General features: G+C 33.5%; 1 pseudogene; it reads left to right on the plus strand.

Moving 5' to 3' along the window:
* Positions 1 to 1,093: 1,093 nt before the first annotated feature.
* On the plus strand, positions 1,094 to 2,427 carry LOC145568697 (uncharacterized; annotated as a pseudogene).
* Positions 2,428 to 24,903: the final 22,476 nt, after the last annotated feature.

The raw sequence follows: 24,903 nt of genomic DNA on the forward strand, positions 1-24,903 counted from the left end.
GTTGAAACAAGTGCTTATTAATTTAATATGACATAATTTCCACCAATTTCTTCCTTGTGATGACATTTTCATGGTGACAGGCATAAAGGGGGCGTTTGGTTGGGGATAATAATCAAAGGGAAAGGGAATGGACATGCTCAATTCCCTTTGTTGTTGTTGTTGTTGTTGTTTGTTTGTTACTTTCTATCATTCCCTTTACCTATTTTCATTTTTGAGTTTACCCAAACATGTTCCACATTGATTCCCCCCCTAGAATTTTCCATTCCCATTCCCCACTTCATTACCCATCACACACTCTCTCTCCTCTCAAACCCTCAAAAACCCAATAGCCGTCACCCCTCACTGAAGCTCCGGCCACCATGGCATCCACCGGACTACATTCATCGGCGACGATATTCGACCGCTTCTGATAAGGTACGTCCACTGGTGACGATCACTGACAATCTTTTATCATGTTCTTGTTCTTGTTTTTCACGTTTTCTACCTTAAACAACTCTTTTTTTTTTTTTTTTTTTTGTTAATGAATTATTGAAGAAATTATACTTTATTCCTAATTTTTGTTGAATGGTGGTGAGAAATTGATACTCATTGTTCGTTTTCAAGATTTTTTTTTTTTTTTTTTTTTTTTTTTTTTTTTTTTTTTTTTGGGAATGACAAACATTAATTATTTGTTGAATTTACCTTTTTTTTTTCTTGAATGTATGCTGATTTGTTGTTTATATACACTAATGTTCATATATATATATATATATATATATATATATATATATATATATATATATATATATATATATATATATATATATACACACACACACACCAATGTTCATGTATATATTGGTTTCTTAAATGTACGAACAGTAGTAGGTATTAACAACAATTTTGTGTAGATTTTTGACTTGATTTATGATTTTATATGTATGTATATGCATATATTTTTTTATCTTGAGACTTTTATATATCTTGAGTATAAAAAATATGTAAACTAGTTAATGATATGGTGTTGTTGATGTTCTTTCTACAGAGCTCGAATTGATACTTTTTTGAAAAGGAAGAGAAATTAGGACTTTATTCGGTTCATAATTACGTTACTATGATTAATTGTGTTGTGTTGTTACATTTGATGTGGTACTCAAAAAAAAAAAATTATTTACAATTCCCATTATCTTAAGATAGATTAAAAAAAACTAAAAGAAAAAAATGAGATTAAACAATTTGAATAGAATGATTAGAGAAAGTGAAACTTTGTGTAGGAACTATCTTCGTATAAATCGATACACATTTGGCGTACTTTTAGAGATAGTTAGAGATATTGATGGATTAAATGAAACAAGAAACACATGTTTGGAACAAATTGTTGTGGACTTTTTATACACATTAGCTCACCATAAGAAAAATAAAATGATGGGTGCACATTTTTATAGAAGTTGTACTATTAGTAGACAATTTCATGCTTGTTGTTAGCAATCTTAAAGTTACATGTTATTGTTCTTAAGAAACCAACTCAAATACAAGAGTTGCAACGATGAAAGGTGGAAATATTTCAAGATAAATTAAAAAAACCAACTTTTAATTTGAAATGAAATAGAGAGACTATTACATAATTTAAAGTGATATTGTTTGTTTTGTAGAACTCATGCATTAGGTGTCCTTGATGGTACAATGATTCTAGTTAATGTTCCTTGTAAAGATCGAGCCAAATATCGCACTAGAAAAGGTATCCTTGCTATGAATGTACTAGGAGTATGCCCACCCGAGATGGAATTTATATATTTCTTACCTAGTTGGGAAGGATCGACACATGGTGGTCGGATTCTTTGAGATGCTATTTCTAGGCCTAATGGGTTGAAAATTCCAAAAGATAATTTGATTGTCGTAGTAGACTTTATTTGAGATTAACTTATAGAGTAATTTTTTTTTAAAAAATTTGTCAAGGTTGTTATTATCTATGTGATGGAGGATATACTAATGGAGAAGGATTCCTTGCACCATATAGAGGGTATCTTTATCATCTTAGAGAATGGAATAATGGCCCCCCGACAACCTCAAACCGCCGAAGAATATTTCAACTTAAGGCATGCAAAAGCTAGAAATGTGATTGAGAGATGCTTTGGGTCACTCAAAGGAAAATGGGGAATTCGTAGAAGTCCTTCTTGGTTTAGTTTACAAACGAACACATGGTCGAATTGCGCTTACTTGTGCCTTATTACATAACTTGGAAAAAGATACATGCTTGCACAATTTGATGATCATGTCTTATTTGAGGAAAGTGATAGTGATGATGATGATGGTGATGATAGTGATGAAGATGATGTGGAGTACATAACCTACATTGCTGTAACCGAGCCATAGACTATTTTTCAAAATACAATGGCTCAAAATATGTTCAATGATTGGAGGGCTAGACAATGTAGACTTACTTTGTGATATTATTCTTTTTTATAAAAAAAATTGTTTGTTATATTTGAACTTGAGACTTGCATGTTTATTTCAATTTTTTATTTTATTTTATTTTATTTTATATATATATATATATATATATATATATATATATATATATATATATATATATATATATATATATATATATATATATATATATATATATATATATATATACATACATACATATATAAAATTAATTTTTTTTAAGGAGGGTGTCTAGCCCATGGCCCTTTAAAGAGGGTGTGTCCATCGTAGATGATCCTTCTCCTTTATGTCCATGGCCCTTTAAAAGCCTAAGACTTTACACTTGTTAGGGTGTATTAGGATTTGAATTCCTGGCTATTTGGGAAACTTTGAATTAGAGTTGATCCTATCATTATGCTTTTTTGTAAGAAACTAGTAAGGTGTCGTCAATGAGTTTTAGGATAACTCATAAACCTCGTTCATGCCTTTCTCCCAAGTAGAGTTCAAGGGATATTTAGCACGAATCGTAAGCTTACCCATGCCCAAATTAGTCTACTTGTACCATAAATGAGTTTGGGAGCGAGGGTACTAGAATAACGTTCCCTTTAGGAGGGAATCGTTATTCTAGCCCTAGTGCGGCCTCTACTAGCTCTTCCTTTTTCACAATTTCATTACCAAACAATATATGCAACGTGATACCTAAAAACTAAGTTAGTTGATTTTATTTACAAGCATTAATCACGTAAAAAATTACGTTGCAAAAGTCGTTATTCTTTTGTTATTCAAATTCGTGAAAATAACAAGAAATAAACAATATTCGCCTTGACTTAGGTGATAAAACTATAAATTAATTATTCAAATTCTAGTCTTAATTAACACAAGAATCTTGTGTGAATTAAATTAATTAAAAGTTTGTTTAAAGTGATCAAACAATACTAATTAATCAATTAAAGTTATTTAAACAATAAAAGAAAAGTGATTTACCTAAGTGCTCGGAAATTTACCACTTTTCCTTGCTAGATCTTCGTTTAGAACACTTATGGACTCCTTCTTGTTCGGGAACCTCCACCGTAGTAATAAGTAATAAAGGGGGTGAGTGTTTAGGACAACAGGGTTGATAGTACACAAGTTCACTCCTTCTTGTTTAAGCCTCGCATTAAGCCTCTATTTATGGGGAATGGGTGTGTTTAGGGTTTCGAGTGTTCTGCCGCAGCAGGTGTCGCGCGCATCTGAATAGGTTACGCGCGCCTGCTCAGCATAAGTGATTCAGGTGCACTGCTACGGGCAGTGCAACGGAACGTCTTGCGCGCGGTATTAGGGAAAGATTTGATTTTATATTTTTATAAAATTCTGAATCTTCCGCGAGCGCATCACTAGAGGCTGCGCTGGTCATCACGCACAAACCTATGAGTTGCGCGCGCCAGACCAGTGCAACTCTTTGAGATGCACGCGGATTTTTCTGCGGCAGCTTTAATTTTTAACCTAGGTGCCTCTAAGTTCGTCAAAATTAGGTTGATACTTCGGGTTTAAGCCTAATTTCTGATCGGGTTTAGTTAATTGGACCTTAATTCATTTCGTTTTGGGTTAGTCTAGGTATTTTGTATTCTTGTGGCTCAATCAGTTGTCCATAAGCATTTTTCACGTTGATCCAACACAAAGATGGTTTTATTTATCGTCATAGCACTTCCAATCAGGACAGAAGGCCAAAAGTAGATGTCTACGGTTATCCCCCTCTTTGATCGAGTCTAGAATAGACGAGGATCAAAGTAGTCAAGGAAATAAATCCGAGACTCATTCTGAGAAGTTCCTTAAGAATAAGGAATCTTTCAGTAGTGTTGTCGATTCGCTAAATGTTCGAGACAAGTAGCTGCTAAGGCTAGAAAAGGTATTTTCTAGTTTTAGTGCGCTAAAGAATCTAGATTGACCCTTTGTAAGTGTTAGAACGCTTTTACAAGTAAAGGCTGTCCTAGGTGATGTCATGTCATGAGAAGATATCGGTTTAAAGAAGAGTAAAGAGGATGAGACCCTCTCAATTATGGCATCATTGATCTAAAGTCCCTCGATATGTCATTGAAACTTTAGTCTATGATTTTAATAAGCACTACTAGAAAATCGTCCATTTCCGACGGAAAAAATCTATCTAAAACACCCTTAATTCCGTCGGAAGTCATCGTCGGAAAAGTGTTTGTAGGAAAAACGACCTTTTCCGACGGAAATTCCGTCGGAAACACTTTTCCGACAGAATTTCCGATGGAATTTTCCGTCGTTAGAGGTTTTCCGCCACCGCCATAATCCGTTGGAAATTTCCGACGGAATTTACAGTTCGTTCGAAATTCCGACGGGAATTCCGTTGGAAATTAATTTGAGGAAATAAAAAAAAAATACGCCGTGCCACCACCAACATGGCGTATCACCACCTCCAACCACCCAAAACGCCCCTCTCAACCACACCACACACTACCCACCTTAATCGAAACACCACACCAAAACCCCACACCAAAACCCAGCCACCCTTGACCGAATACACTAACCAAACCCACGCCACCCACTCCTAACCGAACCCCACCAAAACCCACACCACCCACCCCTGACCGAATACACTAACCAAACCCACACCACTTACCCCTAACCGAACCCCACCAAAACCCACACCACCCACCCCTGACCGAATACACTAACCAAACCCACACCACCTACCCCGAACCAAAACCCAACCAAACCCACACCACCCACTCCTGACCGAACCCAAACCACACCACCCACCTTAGCCGTGGCGGCACCCAAGACCACCGCCACCAACAAACATAAAAAAAAAGACCATCGCCACGACCCACCCAAATACGACCCAGACCAACACCACCACTGAAAATCACCCAAATTTATATCCACCACCACCGAAAATCACCCAAAAATTAAATAAAAAAATCAAAAATAAAAATTAAAACGTACCTTAAGATAAAAAACTTCGAAATTCACCTCGAACTTGGTTTAACAATGCCAAATTCGACCATGAAAACCCTAGATCTAGGATTTTCATGGTTGAATTTGACCTTAAAAACCATTAATTTGACCTTAAAGCATCACCATAAACGACATAAACAAGTAGAAGAGGAGAGCTTGCGAGAGGAGAGAGAAAGCGTGAGAAGAGAAGGAGGAGGAGGAGAGAGAAAGAGAGGAGAAGATCAGAAGAGGAAGAGAGGCGGAATGTGAATGAAAGGGAGGGGTAGGGGGCGCCGTTTTATTAGGGTTTTGGGGTTTTGGGGTTTTGGGATTTTTAGTCCGTATATTTTCCGACGGACTAAAAATCCGTCGTAAATTTACGACGGATTTTATTTTCGTCGGAAATTTTGTACTTTCCGACGGATTTTCGTGTCCGTCGGAACGGTTCTGTTGGAAATGACCTGTTTTCTTGTAGTGAAGTTAAAATATGATAAAAGAGAGGTGTTTCAGCGTTCGTAGCCTAACACGTGAATAGGGGTTTTGACACTCTCTTGCAAAATGCAGTATTCGGGGTCCACAAGATAGAAATACATGTCTTAGGACTAGAGGCATATATCCAAATCCAATGAGAGAGAAGAAAATCAGCAACTTTCTCAGCAGTTTTGTCCATAAGATGAAAACACGTGTCTCAAGACTAGGGGCACGTGTCTAAATAGGTGCGACTTCGGCATGTCGCTCTTTATATAGGGGGTGGAGGGACACCCTTACTATCCTGTAAGCTAGTAAGCTTACTAACTACCGTATTTTCTTCCAATCGAGAATGTGTCTGTTCACGATGGTTTGGCGCGCCAGTGGACTCGTAAAGCTATCGCCTAAAGTTGAAAAAAAGTTCTACCGTTTTCATTTCGGGAGGTAGATCACGTTGCTGGGGAAGAGGATGCAATTTTAGCAGCACCTACGCCACACAATTTTGCGCTGCACGGAACGCCATGAAATTTTGCTGTGGACGCCAAAAAAAACGAAAAGAACGTGACATTTCTAAAGCCAGTACAGTAAAATGACAAACCTGTCTATGGGAGCACCACTACGGAACATTTTAAGACACGCTCGCGAAAAACGTCCAAAATGTATGCTTAGGTCAAGCATAAAGCACGGTGTGCATGCAGGATGATGCAAAAAACTATCAAAGAAGAAAAGAAACTACTAGATGCAAAGCAATTTAAAGGATTTTGATGATCTGTGCGTTATTACGTCTAACAATACACAAAACCGTTGGAAAAATTTCAAAACGGATCAAAATCTGAGAACTGGTCTTTTAAGTGACCAGTATCCGTGCGCAACTCAGTGGGTCGTGATGGCCAGGCGCGCGCAAGACGCTGGGTTGCGCTGGGATGCCACGCGTAACTTGATGAGTTGCGCGCGACATTTGAATTAGTAAAAAAAGATGTGGAGAAGCACGATCTACAACTCACTCTCTTCTTCTCCTCTTTCACCATTTTCGATCTCTTTCCCTTTTTTTTGTTGTCGTTTGAAGGAAAGCAAATGTTGCTCCTTTTATTGTACCAAACTTTGAACTTGGTTAATGGAGAAATTCAAATGAAGAACTCTAACTTTAGAAGTTGGGGGTTTTCGATTCGACTTGTTATCATGAATTTGTTTGTTCTATGTCATTGGGACATGTTTAAAGAGTGTATTGCAACAAATTTCATGTGAAATGGTAAAGTATTGATCCTGTATGAGCATATACAAGCATATACGTATTTAATTTTCGAATTTTTAGTTGAACTTTTTCTTTTTCTCTCACATGGATTATACTTGTAAATTTTAATGAAAATTGAAGTGTTATTAGAACAACAATTATGCACTAAAATTATGATCGAAATTTTGAACTTTGATAATGGCATGAAATTGTTCTTGCGACTCATGTATATTTTTGTCATGCCTAAGTTGCAAAATTGGTTTTAACGATGATAATAATAGCCGAAAGTTATTATTATTCACTTATAAAATTATGATTTCAAGATTTGCATAAATTAGTAAATTTAGGAAATTCTTGAAGACATCATCGAACTGGTGTAATTTTGCTATATCTCGTGTTTTAAGCCCCCATTTTATTTTTTCAAATGTCGTAGCCCCCAATATTGGGTAGCTTTGATGACCTGTTTGTTTTTAAGAATTAGACCCTTTCATGTTGCTCGAAATGGATCTAGAAATTTCGTGTTTTATCTTATTGTTACAACAACTAGCATTTTTGAAACGTTTTAACGAGTGTGTTAAGATCGTTTTTGACCATTCATAGATTTAACAAATGTTGCTAAGTCTAGTAATATTGGTCATGTGTTGGAACAAGTAAGAGGAAAAATGAAATGCTGCTCAATTTTTCCTCTATTCTCGCTATTCTCGAATTCTTTCTCTTGAGTTCAAATTCTGATACAAATTGAAGCTTGAGAAAGTAGATATTATCCTCTTGGTGAAATTCCAATGTGCAACAATAGAGGATGAAGACCCCTTAATTTTTAACTTAGGAGTCTTTTATTCTAACTCATGAATTTGTTTGTCTTATGTTAATGAAGTGTTTTGATACAAATTTCATGATGAATGATTGAGTACTAAACTTTCGTATGAGCAAGTATGTTGTATGCATTTGAATTCTATTTTAAAGTTCATGAATTTGTTTCTTTTGCTCTATACTAGTCATACTCTCTAATCTTTAGGGTAAATTGAAGTATTGAAACAACAGTTATGCACTAAGATAAGTTTTTGAACTTGAAAATGGCTCGAATATGTAGCTTGTTCTATGACCAGAGTTCAATTGCAAACATAATTTTCAAAGGAACAAAATGATTGTCAAATCATTGTGATACAATTGAAAATTTTAAGGCTCGAGATCTATGTAAACCATTTATAGTTTTGGCAATTCTCGAAAGTAGCTCGAATGGTATGAATGTCTCATTTTGTTTATTGTAGATATTGGTGCCCCTATGTGTCGGGTTATGCGCATTCTTGCAATTTTTTAAGTCTTAGTGCCCCCAATTTGGGATAATTCTAATGACTTGCCATTGTTTAGGCCATTCATATAATCATGATATTGAGAAGGACCTATGTATATATTCCATTTTTTTGTTTTGAGATATTTTAGACAAAAACATGGCTTTCGCATTTTAGTTAAAGTCATGTTCAAGAAAGAAAGTTAGTTCTTTGCTCGTTTACCAACCAAAAACAATTGTGTTTAAGGTTTAGTAATTTTTACCTAATGTCAACACGTTCGTACAAATCATTGCGGTAATATCATTCTTCAAAGTTGGTTTAGAACGTCAAATACTTTCTTTGTTCTTATCAATCTTTGATTTTGGTCTTGTAGGTGGTTCGTTTAACATCCCTAAGCCAATGAGAACAAGTTCGAGCCAAGGAGAATTTGAATCTTAGTTCATTCCTTTTGGAAATATTTATGTATATACATGTATTATCCAAACGGTTATTGAGAATTTGAAAATTTATTTATTTGAGAAAATGAAACAAAAATTCAGAAAGGAAATTTTGAAGACTATTTTTTTTAGAGAGTAAGAAACATGTTATTTCGAACTAGAATTCAAAATTTGGAGAGGGTCCAATAAATTTAATAAAAGTTTGTTTTGAAAATGAAGCAACTTTTTCTTGTATGCAAAATACATAATTATGTTATTTTCAAAACTGGACCCAAAATGGAAAGAAAAATCTAGCTCGTAATTGAGTGTGACTTTTCTGTCCAAGATTGATGAAGGTAAGTTGTAATTTGCAACTTATTTCAACAAAGTTATGAAAATGTGAGCAAACTTTTGTATATCTAATTTTGTTTTTGCTTTTCTTTTTAGTGTTTGTCATTAGTGTCATATTCTGGTAATTGAAAGTGATGTTCTTCTAATTAAATAAGCACTGTAGTTTGAAAATGAATATTTATCAAACTTAGGTTTGATGGAGTGTTAGAATAATTTATAAAATCATTCTAATCACTTTCCAAAATATGGTCTTATTTCAAAACGAAAGTTGAGGTGAGACCTATATTTTTGTAGCCCCCAAGTGTAGATTTAGGTGGCTTATGGAATTCATGTATACATATGCTAGGGGATGTTTCTCATGTTTATTTGGAGTCCCAAGATTTGTATTTTCAATTTGTGGAATATTGCATATGTTTATCACGAACTGTTTGATCAAGTAACATAATTAATTATCTTGGTCAAATAATAGGAAGTGGTATTCTTTGCTATGTCATTTAAAGTTATTAAGATGATTCATAATAATCTTTGCATGACATTGATTTCGTAGCATAAATAGCGTGTTCAAATATGTAAATAAAGAGAAGTGGGGATGTCTTGGCTTTTTAAACCCCCATTTTGAGGCAAAGAGCGAAAAAATTATACTATTTTTCAAGTTTTTAGTTGCCAAATGGGAGGGATCATCCCGACTTACCCCGTAAAAAATAAATGAACAAAAAAGACGGATTTGTATAAAAAGGAAGGGGATCCAACTTTCCCATAGAAGATTAAAAAAAGAGAAATAGACATGTTTTCAAAAAGCGAGGATTATTGACTTAATATTTGAATCATCGTGATGATTTGGCAGTGAGGTATACGTGTGATAGCGATAACGATCATTTTTACATGTAGTGATCATGTTCAATCAATGTTCCTCTCTTAGAGAGGATGACGATATCCCACGCAGCTGGACATATTAGTTGCTCATGATAAGTGAGAAGACCAATGCTCAAGAGTTGTAAAAGACATCTAAAGTTGACGTCGAGACTGTCGATATATCAAATCAATTTACTGTATTAACTCGTTTTCTTTCTAGACAATGTATATAGAATTTGAATTAACTTGGTAATAAATAGTCCTATTATTAAAAGAAAATAAGATGATTGTTCTTTTTTTCAAAGTGATAGTCATCTCATTTTTCTTAGCAAAAGATATGGAAAACATCGAATTTAGTTTGATTTGATTGCTTTACTAAAATGATGTAATCAAGCCAATGGCTATCAAATCATACAAATTATTTGAATTTTTTTTTATATGATTTTGTAATCATTTACTCAACACTTCATGCATTTTATGTATGGGCATAACTACTCAATAGTAGGTCCATATGTACAAAGTACCTAAGGTTGACCATATTTTCTTTGAATGATGATTTTTGTGGTACTTGATTATGGTCTACCTCAAGGAGGGCCTTTCCAGGGTTGTAATGTGGCTAGGCTCAAGGTTATGAAAAATGGACAGGCTCAAATATACTCCCTTAATCCCTTATTTTTGGTGCTTCTCAAATTAAAAACTTTCTATTTTGTGTGACAACTCCTACATTAGGTGCCTTTTTCCTTTTTTTTTTTTTTTTTTTTTTTTTTTTTTTTTTTTTGACAAGCTTGGTTTTGGGTTTAGAACGATTTTGCATTCAATCTTTCCTTTTTTGGGTTTAGACTAACTTTGTGTCCCCCTCTTATGTTTCGTTAGCCTAATTTTTTCATTTGTATCTCTTTGCACCATTCCCATCCCAAGGTTTGGAATAATAATGTAGGTTGAATAAGTAAGGGTCAATTGACGAAGCTCAAAAAGGGATAACAAAAGATGGATTGTTCTAAGGTTATTAACGTGGAATTATCTACGTGGAGTTTCAAGTTGCCTCGTGTGTTGGTGTAATCATCATATCTCTTTTTATTGGGCCAACAGATGGGCCTCTTTTCATTCGGTAAATCTTGTAAGCCAGAGCTAATCAAGATTCTTAGGGGGCGTTTGGTTCACATAGTGGTATGGGTTTGGAATCAGGAATGGGGTTAAGGTGGTATGGGGTTGGAACTTGATACTTAATACCATGTGTTTGGTTCAATTTTGGAATGGGATCTCATTCCCTTACATGTTGTTTGGTTAGAAATTAATTGGAATGAGGAATCAACTCCATTTTTTTCAATAATCTTTATTTTAATCAACTAGCAAAATCAATTCTCTAAGAGCAATAACTACAAAGCTTCTGTTAAATTTTAAACAATCACATTAATATTTGAGATAATTATTTAATATTAAAACTAATACTCAAAAACCCTGTTTAAAATTCCAAGTGAACATTTATTCAAAGAAAACAAATTCATAATCCATCACATTTGGCAATTTGTCATGAAAATAGACAAATTATTTCAAGCATTACGACTCAAAAGGTCAAGCACCACCTCCTTTTTCCATTCATCATTAGGACTTGAAAAGAAAATCTCCATTTGGCTAGGATTTGATGAAAACAAACTAGCAGCTCTTATAACTTCAGCTTGGGTAATTCCAGGCAAACTTCCAATCTCAGATAATAGCCTTCTCTTTTGTTCAACAATCTCTTGTTCACGCTCTTGTGTTGTACTCATGGCAGACGCAATAGTAGCAAGATGATTATTCATATCTTTCATAAAACCAACTGCCATATTGTCAACAGATGATACATTTTCAAATCGAGTAGCTCTCTTTTTCTTATTAGTCTTTGGAGTCTTTTCCTTTTTCATTCTCTTAGCAGGAGGAGGTTGGGGTTGAGTGTAATCTGTAGCTAAACCAGGTGAACAAGTAACAGATAACTCTTCATCGTCACTATCATTATCAAGGTGAACAACGTCCTTTTCAAGGTTATGGATAGAGTCCTCAGGCAACTTAGCCGCAAGACCATTAGCTCTATCAACACCAAATATATCATCTAGCTTGCTAAGGTAAGGAAAAGGAGTCTTCCATAATCCTCCAGCTTTAGGATGAGTCTAAACATTAGTTATATATTATATTAGATTAAGTAAAATGCAAGATTTTAAAAAATATATAAAGAAAAAAAAAAGAAATCAGTTACCTTGCAAAAATCATCATAAGCTTGTCTCTCACATTGTATTATACTAGTTTCTTCATCCCACTGAAACCCGGATGTCTTGTTCACCATTTCAGCAACTATTGCATACTTATCTTTGAACCATTTGAACTTTGATTCAATGTGAGGAATGGCTTTTAAACCACATCCAGGAAACTTATTGTTCAGCATAAGCTCCAACTGATTCAAGTATCCATTCCTAAACCCTCCTTCTCCTTTCCATTGTTGGTCACAACTTAACTCCAACAAACAATCAATCAAAGCTTCTTCCTCCTCTTTCTTCCAGAAGCGCTTATTCTTACCTCTTCCACTTTGAGAACTTTGACCATTTGCGGCCATCCTAATTAATCAATTAAGTAAGAATACATAACCAAATATTTTATTTATGATATATAGGAAGCAATATCACATAATGAAAGCAATTAAAAGTTAAATAAAAATATCATGTCCCTTGATTAACAGCAAACACAGATGAGAAACAAAAAATCATAAAATACAAAGATCGTTTCACAAAACACAAGGACAAGACTAAAAAGAGTCATTATTCATTAAAAAAAAAAAATCATGTTTCGTTATTTTGCCTAGCTCTCCAAGCATTAAATAAAGTTTGTGCTAAATTATTCCTAAAGCCGGTCCAAGCATTTGATGGTTGAACTTGAGTAATGTATTCAACATCATCACCAATATCCTCATTCTCATTCTCATCCTCACTCTCATCTGATGACTCATCAACCTCAAAATTTGTGGGCATGTGCTTTCGAATTAGATTGTGTAATAAAGCACACGCTGTAACAATGCGACCTTGTGTACGAGTTGAAAAAAAAGAAGGGCTTCTAAGAATTGCCCACCTTCCCTTCAACAAACCAAAAGTTCTCTCAATTACATTCCTAGCTTTAGAATGTTTCATGTTGAAGTACTCCTCAGCACTTGCTGGTACTCGATCCCCCCATTCATTCAAGTGATAACGATGCCCTCTATATGGTGTAAGAAACCCCTCACAATTAGTGTAGCTAGCGTCTACCAAAAAGTAACAACCTTGAAAATCATAGAATAGATTGAAGTCATTATTAATTGTAATAATCAAAATTGTTATATTATCATATGGTTATTTTTATCACATGGTTTACCTTGAGGCACCTTTAAACCATTAGGCCTCGAAATTGCATCTCGTAAAACACGACCATCATGTGCAGAGCCTTCCCATCCAGGTAAGACAAAAACAAATTCCATGTTAGGTGTACAAACACCTAAAACATTCATTGCAAGGTTTCCTTTCCTTGTTCGGTACCTTCCTCTATCCTCATTTGGAACATGAACTTTGATAAATGTACCATCTAGAGCTCCTAAGCAATTCTACAATTATAAAGAAAATACACTAGATTTATTTACATAGGATGTATGTAGAACATTGCTTTTAATCAACTGTAGAATGAGCATTCTTTTTATCATATTTTAAAATGTTAAATATACCTGGAAGCATTTCCATCTACTATCCTCGCAATCTTCTGTAATAGGTGTGGGTTTTTTGAGCAAGTGATGATGTAGCTTTAGAACCGCAAGGAGGAAAAGGTTAAATTGTCTACTAACACTTTCTCCACTCCTATAAAAGTAGTTCCCTATCGACCTATTCTTTTTATGATGAGATAATGTATACAAAAACATAGCTACAATCTCCTGTAAGCTCATATTTCTAGTCCCTCTCAATCCACCAATATCGCTTATCATCTCACAAAGTACATCAAAAGTATGTCTGTTCATACGCAATTCACTCCTACAAGCAACATCACTATCTCTAATCAACGAGTTCAAATTAATTAATCTATTACGTTTCTTATCTCTAATTCGGTGTATTTTATGTAGCACGAAATACATGAGAATCATGAAATTTATTATAACTAATAAAGTTACAAGTAGTTTTGTTTGTCGCTTTCTCTTCCTCTCTAACAAGGATAGTCCACAGGACTCCATTTCTGTAAAAACACAACACAAAAAGGATTACCCTATAAATTGATTATTAGTATTTACTCATATGTTTTCCTATCATATATACAACCTTTGGTGGGAGCAAAAAGAAAAATACAAGAGCAAAAGCCAAAGAAAGGCATGCAATCGGCAATCCACAGAAAGAATTAAAAAAGAAAAGTCAACAAGTAATATGTATGCTAATGAAATCAATGATAGTTCACAATAGTGGACCTGCAATAATGAACACTCCATTTCATACATCAGAACTATTTCACAATTATATGTCGGTAATTTATTTTTTGAGATAGTAAAAAATCTACTAAATATAAACAATTACTATGATAAAATTCAATAAATTTCACACGAAAGATGACTACTTTGATCACAATATATAGCTAACCAGAATAATTATACAACAAATTTGGGGAAAAAGTGAATAAAAAATTGGGGAAATATCATAAAATAAGAACAAGATTTAATTAAATTTAAAAAAAAAAAAAGAAGAAGAATTACCTGGATGAAGGCTGAATTATTGCTGCTCAACAGCTCAAGGATGAATATGGCGGCAGAAGTAGGAGATGGACTTTGGCGGTAATTTCCCTGTTTCCCTCATTATTCCCTCCTTATATTTGATACCTAGGGGAATGGAATGGGCCAAACCCACCTCCCCCCCAAGGTTTCCAAACCCCATACCTCATGGGTTTGAGATATGGGTTTGAAACTCATACTTTTGACAACCAAACATAAGGTATGGGTTTTAGTACTTCTAAACCCATACCTCAAACCTATATTCCGCGAACCAAACGCCCCCTTAAAGTGTTAAGTATGTATGCCTTTTTTGATATTGCCTGTTTTTAGGTGTATTTCATTTGGTTCAAGCTAATAATAACAAAGAGATCGAAAAGAGAACAAGATAGACGTACTTGAAAATATAATTTTTATTCATTAATTAATAAGTAGATTCGACAGCATGAATCTCTTAGGCCTTGTTCTTTTGAGCTTCTGGGAAGATCAGAGCAGGGTAGAGTTGGGGTCAGCAGAGCAGAGCAGATTTTGACATTATTATTAATACCATTATTATTATTATTAATATTATTATTATTATTATTACTATCACTATTATTACTATCACTATTATTATTATTATTATTAATTATTATTAGAAGCATAATGTATAGAAACATTTTATGTGGGTATTGATTGTTAGTTCATTGAGTTGAATTATTTTTCAAATCTTTCCATACAATTTGAGAATTAAAAAAAAGAGGTTGTTTTCAAGTAGTACTTTGTATATCATTATTATTTTAAGGGTTAAAAATATATGATTAAGACATATTTATATGTAAAATCATTATTACTCATTAATCATTTTATTTTAAAATTTTTGTGAAATGAATATAAGTGAACTGTTGTCTTTTATCTTTATACTATTAACATATATTAAATGCGGTACACATTTATTTATGTTTTCACTCACCTAAATCAATGGTATATGCACTTAATAATAATAATAATAATAATAATAATTATAATAATAATAATAATTATTATTATAATAATAATAATAATAATAATAATAATAATAATAATAATAGAAGTAGTAGTAGTAGTAGTAGTAAAAATAATAATAATAATAATAATAATAATAATAATAATAATAGTAATATTAATAATAGTAGTAATAATAATAGTAATAGTAATAATAGTAATATTAATAATAGTAATAGTAATAATAGTAATATTAATAATAGTAATAGTAATAATAGTAGTAATAGTAATAGTAATAGAAATAATAGTAATAGTTATAATAGTAACAGTAATAATAGTAATAATAGTAATAGTAATAATAGTAAGTAATAGTAATAGTAATAATAGTAATAATAGTAATAATAATAATAGTTAATAATAATAGTAATAATAATATATAGTAATAATAGTAATAATAGTAATAGTAATAATACTAATAATAGTAATAATAGTAATAATAGTAATGGTAATAATAATAGTAATAATAGTAATGGTAATAATAATAGTAATAATAGTAATACTAGTAATAGTAATAATAATAGTAATAATAATAATAATAACAATAATAATAACAATAATAATAACAATAACAATAACAATAACAATAACAATAACAATAACAATAACAATAATAATAATGATGTTGAAATCTTCTTTGCTCGGCTCAGATCTGCTCTGCTATCCTGAAATTTGCTCTGCTCTGCTCTGCTGAAATTTAATCTGCTCTACTCTGTTGACTCTTGCTCTGCTCTGCCTAGAAGCTCAAAAGAACAGGACCTTAGTCTATTATAAAGAAAACAAAAGAAAAAGAAACAAAACAAGACCTAGGGTGCTACATCTTGAATTGTTGACGACTTCTTGAGATCGCATCTTCGAGCTTTGTCCGTTTCCAACGTAGGTGAAATTATCGCTAAAAATCTAGTCCATCTATATGATTCATGGTTTCATTTATCAAGTCCCTTTCATGTAATGTTCCCGTAGTATAGACTTTTTGAAATGTGTCTAAACCAAGGTATTGTAAATGACACTTGTATGGTGGAGACATATTGTCTATGAAATTTGGGACAAGTCCATGATCTGGAGTTCTTTGTGAAAGAAGAGCAACCTTTGATCGCCACCTGGAAAAGAAGTCAATAAAGCCTTCTTCTTCCCCTTGCTTAAGCAATGCAAGATTGCGCAAGGTAGTTGTGATCTCGATGTTGTCTCCATATTGGGCTAAAAACTCTTTTACAACGTCACTCCAAGTGGAAGTTTGTTTTGCATCGAGGTTATAAAACCATGATCTAGCAGTTGGGTCCAATGAAAGAGGAAAAGTACATGCATATAAGCTATGTTCAACCCCTTTCAATGCCATAATTCCAATAAAGCTCATTAAGCGAGTCCAAGGATTGTCTGTAACCTTAAAGGTTAGTAAATCCGTAGTCAAGAAATTTTCTAGGAGAGTCTTGCCACAAGGTTGTGGTGCAAGCTCATAATTGAAGTACTTATTCCTTGAGCTTGCTCGAAGGACAAGTTTCTCCAAGGCCTCTACTCTTTCGGCTCTTGCTTTTTCTTACAAAATTTTTTCTTTTTCTTTTTCTTTCTCTGCTTTTATTTTAGCATTTTTTGCTTTTTTATAAGCCTTCATTTGGGCTTCTTATTCTCGTAGAGCCTTTAGGTTTTGGAGTTCCTCTCTGAGTTTCTCTAATGCTGCTTTGTCACCCATGATTGTACTAGTATGCGAATGTGGAAGACGATCTAGTAATGTGTATCACGAGAAATTGAGCGTGTTCACTTAAACCTTTTCTGCCAAGCATCCAAACAATGAACCAAAGTCAAAATGATTTTTGTCTTTTTTTTTAGTTCTTGTAATACAAATTCACTATGATCAAGTTTGCTGATAAAAATGTCAAAAAATTCACAAGCAATCATTAATGGAATGTCATGATTTGCGTTGACTTCAACAAGGTAATCATCTAAGGATTTTACTTGAAATGAATTGTTTTTGAAAAAAGGAGAAGAGAAAGAAAGGGAAAGATGGATTGACATGCTCATCAAATTATTAGAAATATTAGTCAACCTTAGTACACTCCTTAAAATAATCAAATATACTAGGAATATGGTATATGTTGATCATCTATACTTAGTCTTTAAAAACTCTAACCATAATACACACATGTCTTCATTCTATGTTCACTTCTCCAATCCAATGTCCAAGTGTTCATTATTCCAATTCAATGTGCCACATGTATAGATAGATAGATATAGATGTGCTACATATTCATATTAGTATTAAAAGGAATTTGTAGTTAATTCATAATAAATATTTCAAATAAATAATAATACTACATTTTTTTTAAAACCAATAATAATAACAATACATAATAATATTAATATTAATATTAATATTTTTTGACAGAAAATTAATATTAATTAAAACTTGTAATAATATTAAATTATAATAATATTACATAATATTTTAAAAAAAATTATTAATTGGATAATTATAAGAGTAAGAAATTGTAATGTAGTACAAACAAATTTGCATTTTTCTTTTTTTTCTTTTAATTTTTTTTTTTTTTGGTGTGAGACACATAAGCATCTTCTACCTTTATTACCTTTTTATTACACATTCATTTCTAATTTCTAATATGGAGTATCTACAAACCCACAAATCTTCCTCTTCATAATCCCCTAGCCGCTCCACAACTCAATTAAGCCCACAACTCTTCCTCAGCAAATTAAACCCACAACTCTTCCTCTTCATCTCCACTCTTCAATTCCCACAAATTAATTTTCTTAAATCATGTTTTCGGTTACAAATTTTGCCCATAATTATAATAATGATTATAATGATTTATGGGTATTTATTCACTCATCTCTCAATGCAATATTAACTCTCTACAACATAGTACCTCCATTATCAAATTTATATGCAGAAACACCTTCACATTTAGTGAGTTTCTATCATCTTGTGTTTTTTTTTTTTTTTTTTTTTTTTTTTTTTTTTTTTTTTTAATAATTATTCTTATTATTCTGATTTTGTTGATTTGTTGCATTATATTGAAACCCCCAATTAACAAGATTTAGAAATTGTTGTTTGATTTTGTAGAGAGCTTGATGCAAATTGAAGGTTGTTGCAAGAGGTAAAGCTCTTTGGCTATTTTAATCTAATATTTGGTATAAGCTTCAACATTTTTGGGGAATCGACATTGTGTTTTTGCATTAGCTTATCTGAATTTGGTTTGTTTTTCCATCTCTGTATGTTACTTTCATAATTAATATTACCAATAGATGTCGATTTCGGCATAATTTGATTGATAGTGAGTCATAGTTAATACGATTCAAGTTATAGTTTATCATGTCCAACTTGAATCACCAGGAGAACGGAATGGAAAAGGTATCAAACGAACTTCGACAAAGCATTCGGAAAGAATGTACACTTAAGGTTAAAGTCAACAAAAAAGGATACATACAAGAGCTAACAACAATAAAAGTTTTTCATGTGGAACGAAAGCTGAATCACATTGAAGCTGATGGAAACAACAACACCAAAAGAAAAAAAGAAGAAGTCAAGCCCGATATCACCACAATAAGTTCAACAAGCAAAAAACAAAAACAAGAAAGGTAAACAACCATGATGAACTAAAAGTTTCTTGGTAAAAAAAAGACCCTTACTCATATCAATATTATTAATTCACAGGAAAGACGACAAAAGCCTAAAAATAGAAGAGAGTCAACAACAAAAATAGCACATAACGCAGAATCCACAACATTAAAAAAGAAGACCAAAAAGAAAACAGAAATGCTGATGCTACACGACGAAGAATGACAGCTCATTCTCATCTATCCTATGTAAACATAGTTACTTCAGACTTATATTAAATAATAATTTGATCTACAATTTGATGCAAAACAGAGTATTAATTTTATTTTCAATTTCAGTTACTCTCATACTCTTTACAAAAAACACAGATTATGTTACACTAGAATTAATTTAAATCTAATTAGCTTACCTTATTTAAAATGAATAAAATAAATTCTAATTCAACAACGTTTAATTTTTAATTATTAACATTGGGTGTACAACAAATTTGAAAAAACATTATCCTACAAATGTGTTTTCATATGTAATCATGAACAAATTTTCCCTAAATTAGATGATGCACTCATCTTTTCTTAGGTAATAACTCAAAGGGTTTGTTACAAATTGTTTGAAATCTTCATGCTTCAGAGTGGATTACTTTCATAATAATTAATAAATCCATGCACCAAAAAAAAACTACTAATAACAAGCCCGTACATTGTACGGGCCTAAAGACTAGTTTAGATTACAATAGAGATCTTTATCGTTTTTTTTTTTTAATTATGATTCTCATATTGCTCATCTTTAAAGGATAATTACTATTTGTTTAAAAAGAATGATTGCCCCCGAGCGTAAAATCCAAGAAATGAGTAAATCATTTTCTCGGTTTTATCATTCATTATTCTCTCTTTTTTTTGGTTGAGAATCATACTCTTTTTTTTAGAATGGTTTCTTGATTTTTTTTTTTGCTCTTTTTCTTTGTTTTTTGTGAGGTAATCATCCCAAGTAAGGTTCTCGGGATTTTCTTTGTAAACCATAGAAGAGGTAAATTATGATCTTAAGTCAAGGTTGACTAATTACAACTAAAAGATGATGATCATGAAAATAGGCACGTTTAAGAATGGGAATATTGATGACGCCCTATAAAGAGATGCGAACTTCTAATGATGAACCTTATGAGAAGTAATGTCATTAGTTCGATTATAAAGTACGTAAATGAATCATCATAATCGAAAACAGTATTGCGCATAATTTTTCGTCTTGCGCTAAGGTGGAAAGTGCAATTTCGAGAGTAGCGCCTGCCACACACGGGTTTATTTTTCAAACGAAAAGAAGAACAATAAAAATCAACTAAGTTAGACAACATTGTTAGCCAAAGAGATATTATTAACACCTACTTAACGATTAACCTTGACACGGTAATATTGTTTTCTTCGTATAACATTGCTTAATGAGCCAAAGTCAACATTGAATAGTGGGCGCGCGCAAGACACAGAGTTGCGCGGAAGAGCTGCATGCAACTTCTGGACTTGCGCTTGGAGGGTGCGCGCAACTTTGATAGTCGCGCGCGCCACTTGGTAGGTTCGACTTTTTTTTTAAACGAAAACCCAAAAAGAACGATAATTTTTTTATTTTTTTTATTTTTTTTATTTTAGAACTACAATGTTTTTATGAATTTTTTAATGTCTCTAGGTAACAAGTTGGAATTAATTAGATTAGACACGAAGCATATAATTAAACACATATCCATATAGTCACATAAGCACATAAAAGGAACCGTCGAAGCATACGATGTCATTCTAAGGTCAAGGCTTGAGTATCCAAACGTACCATATCTTAATAAACGATGCACGAATCAATCACTCAACGTGTTGACCCATGACATAGTTCTCCCAACATTTTGTTGGCGATATGGGTGGGATGATTGTTATTGATTTCGGGATAGAAACCTAGTGTTGGCGACCTCTAGTCAATGAGCCAATCCCTAATGGTTAAAGTGTGCTATGATTATGCATGATGCAATGTTGCTTGTTTGGCTTTTATTTTGTGAAAAACACTAGGTGAAAAATAAAGATCCCCACCAAGCTATGCCCACTGGTTTTGAAAAACCGGTGGGGAAAAAAATAGAGGAAAAATGCTTATTGTAAAGGACACCGGTTCAAAGGAAAATCGGTGGGATATATTGTAAAGGCCACCGCTTCAAGCAAAACTGGTGGCAATAATAAAAAAAAGCCCCGTCCTTTCCCCCCTTTCCTTTTCTCCTTCTCTTTCCCCTTTCCTTTTCATTTTCACTCGAATTGAAGCAGCAAAACCCTTCTCCCCCGAAGCTCACTGAATTCCGCCCTCCACCACTGCCGTCATCTGCAACGCCGGTAACCACAACTGCTGCCTCCTCCACCACTGCCGCCACCTGCAACTCCCTACACCACTGTCGCCAACTCTCTTCACTCTCATTGCATTCCTCACTCTCAAACCCCTTCAACCAGTGACGCCACCATAGCAGCGCCGCGCTTCCTCTGACTCATTCCCCGCACCAGTGATGCCACCGTAGCAGCGCCGCCGCCGCTCTGCTGTCGAGGTTAGCCACAACCCGGTTTTCCTTCTCTTTCCTTTTTTTTTATTTTTTTATTTTTTTTTTACTTATGAAGAATGTTATAATGGCAGCCAAGAAGTTTGGAGTTCAACGAGTAGCCCTGATTGTGCCTAGCTGAGGATTATTGTAGAAAGAATGAGGTAAGTTTTTTATTTTTATTTTATTTTTTTTATTACTCAAATTAATTTTATTATTACACTGTGAATTGTTTGATAAAGATATAGATTAGTGATATAATAATTTAAATATGAAGTTATACTCCATTTTAATTCAGGAATTAAATTGGGGAATGTTAGTGATTATTACTTTGGAAGTTTAGATTGAAAAATAATTACAAGTAGCATTTTTGGTTACTTTTATTAGTCTTGTATAAAGATATACTCCATATACAATATCCCTAGTATGTAATGATAAATTGACTCTATTATTTCTTAATTAGTTTTCCTATCTTATTTTCTAATTCCAACTCCCATTTGCCCTGGATTTGACATTTTGTTGTTGGGTTTGCTATTTTTATTAGGAATATGATGTTGAGTTTGTTACTTCTTATTGAATTGATTGAAATGAAATGATATTTGTTGATTAAATTGATTATTAAAATGAACTGATTTATATTGATTTAATTGATAAATTCGAAGGTGTACTTATTTTGTTGTTGGGTTTGCGATTTTTATTGGGAATATGATGTTGCGTTTGTTACTTCTTATTGAATTGATTGAAATGAAATGATATTTGTTGATTAAATTGATTATTAAAATGAACTGATTTATATTGATTTAATTGGTAAAACTGAATTTTTTTTAAGTATAATAATGATTAAAGTTGATAGTGTCTGAATGATTTATTTCACAGTTGAGAAGTGAAAACAGCAAGGACCTTAGCCAAGTAGGGGGGTACCCAAAGTTGTTCCCTCAGATCGAGCGCCATAGCTGCCCCACAGGAGAACTACGCGCCTGCCTCTGCTAGTCCTTTGCCCTTATCCTTGCAATTTGTTGCCATTTCTTTGGTTTGTTCTTCTTCTCCCTCTTATTATATATGTTTCTCTTTTTCTGTCTTTACTAGTTTAATTTTCATTGAATTTTGTGGCAATTTCTTGGTTTGAATTAATTAATTCTATATATCTATTTAAGATATTACAACTTGTGCATTATTGGTTAATTACAAATAAATACAACAATATATAGAATGCTTGCATCATCATATGCCTAGATACCCGTTCAAGGCTTTCTCATTAGGAGAAAGTCTTGAATAGTCCCCGGTTGGGATTGTTCTTGAATGTTTACTCTTACTTAGGTGGTGAATCTATGTCTTCTTTTCGATTTTAAGGAACTTCTTGTCTTACCATTTCCTGGCCATGTTCTCTGGGTACATATGTGGGTAAGTAATTATCTACATCGTGTACTTGGAGAATTAGGGGGAAATGCTGCCGCATTTTCCTTAAAATTGGAAAGTTGACATACATTCACTAGTGAGAGTAGACATTCAAGGATGGGTTAGGTTGGAGTGATAAGGACACTTTGGGAACATGCATTTTTTCACTATATGAATGGTAAATTCACGGTGTGTACTTGAAATTGATTTACATAAAATATGTAGCAATTATACATTATTCATAATATGTTGCTATATATGTTTAGATACAATTTACTAAATGGAGAAGGATCGTGGTTGGATGTATGGTAGACGTGATACATTGGAATTTTGGAATGGGGTTCAAGAGTTTTGCGAGAGGGCTTTATCTTATCAACACAAAATGGGTGACGAAGGCTTTTATTGTCTTTGTGTTGATTGTAATAATGTGAAGGTGGTCAACAGTGTTGAAATCATTAGAGATCATGTATTTTGTCGTGGGTTTAGGCTTAAATACCATGTGTGGATTTGGCACGGTGAAGATGGAGAGTACAGTAGGGATCTTAATGGGAATGATGTGCACAATAGAAGCAACGAGATTCATGTGGACGAGGAATACGAAAATGATGAATATATGCTTGATAATGGTGAGGATGGAGCTGAGGATGATCAGGTGGATGAGGTCGAGGATGAAGACGTAGATGAGATGTTGCATAGTCTTGAAGGTGGCGTGTTTGTGTTATTATCGGAGGCTTCCAAAAAGCCTTTGTATCTTGGGTGCAAAAAATACTCCAAACTATCAGCCTTGCTAACACTTTTTAACATTAAGTCGAAGCATGGTCGATGGACATTAGTTTTACTTCTTTGTTGATTGCATTAAGTGAGATCTTGCCTGATGGGAATGAAATTCCTAAGTCTTACTATTATGCTAAGAAGCTCATGTGTCCATTTGGTTTGGAGTAAAGAAGATACATGCATGTCCTAATGATTGTATTCTTTATCGAAATGAGTATGAAGAATTGAAGGAGTGTCCACGATGCAAGCGGTCGCGTTATAAGCGCATGAGTTGCAATCCTGATACGGAGGGACCTCCTGCTAAGGTGTTGTGGTATATCCCTATTATTCCAAGGTTTAACCCGTCTATTCTCAACACCAAAAGACGCTAAATACTTGAGGTGGCATGCAGAGGGAAGAAAGAAAAACAGAATGCTGAAGCATCCAGCAGACTCCCCGCAATGGAAGAACATTGATTTGAAGTTTGGGAAATTTGGTGATGAAGTCAGAAATTTAAGGCTTGGGTTGTGCACGGATGGGATGAATCCATTTGGCACTCTTAGTACCCAACACAGCAGATGGCCGATACTATTAGTGATCTACAATTTGCCTCCTTGGTTGTACATAAAACGTAAGTATATAATGCTTTCACTGCTAATAACGGGGCCTAGGCAACCTGGAAACAACATAGATTTTTACCTTGCGCCACTTATCAACGATTTGAGAAAGATGTGGGACGAAGGGGTTTCCGTTTTTGATGCTCATAAGAACGAGACGTTCACATTGCGTGTAGCCCTTATGTGGACCATGAATGACTTCCCTGGATATGGCAACTTGTGTGGGTACAAGGTCAAAGGAAAAAAAGCATGCCCCATATGTATTGATGACACATCAAGCATATACCTTAAGAATTCTCGCAAAGATTTTT

This window comes from Chenopodium album, chromosome 11 (genome assembly GCF_948465745.1).
Source record: "Chenopodium album chromosome 11, dcCheAlbu1.1, whole genome shotgun sequence".
Classification (NCBI taxonomy): Eukaryota; Viridiplantae; Streptophyta; class Magnoliopsida; order Caryophyllales; family Amaranthaceae; genus Chenopodium; species Chenopodium album.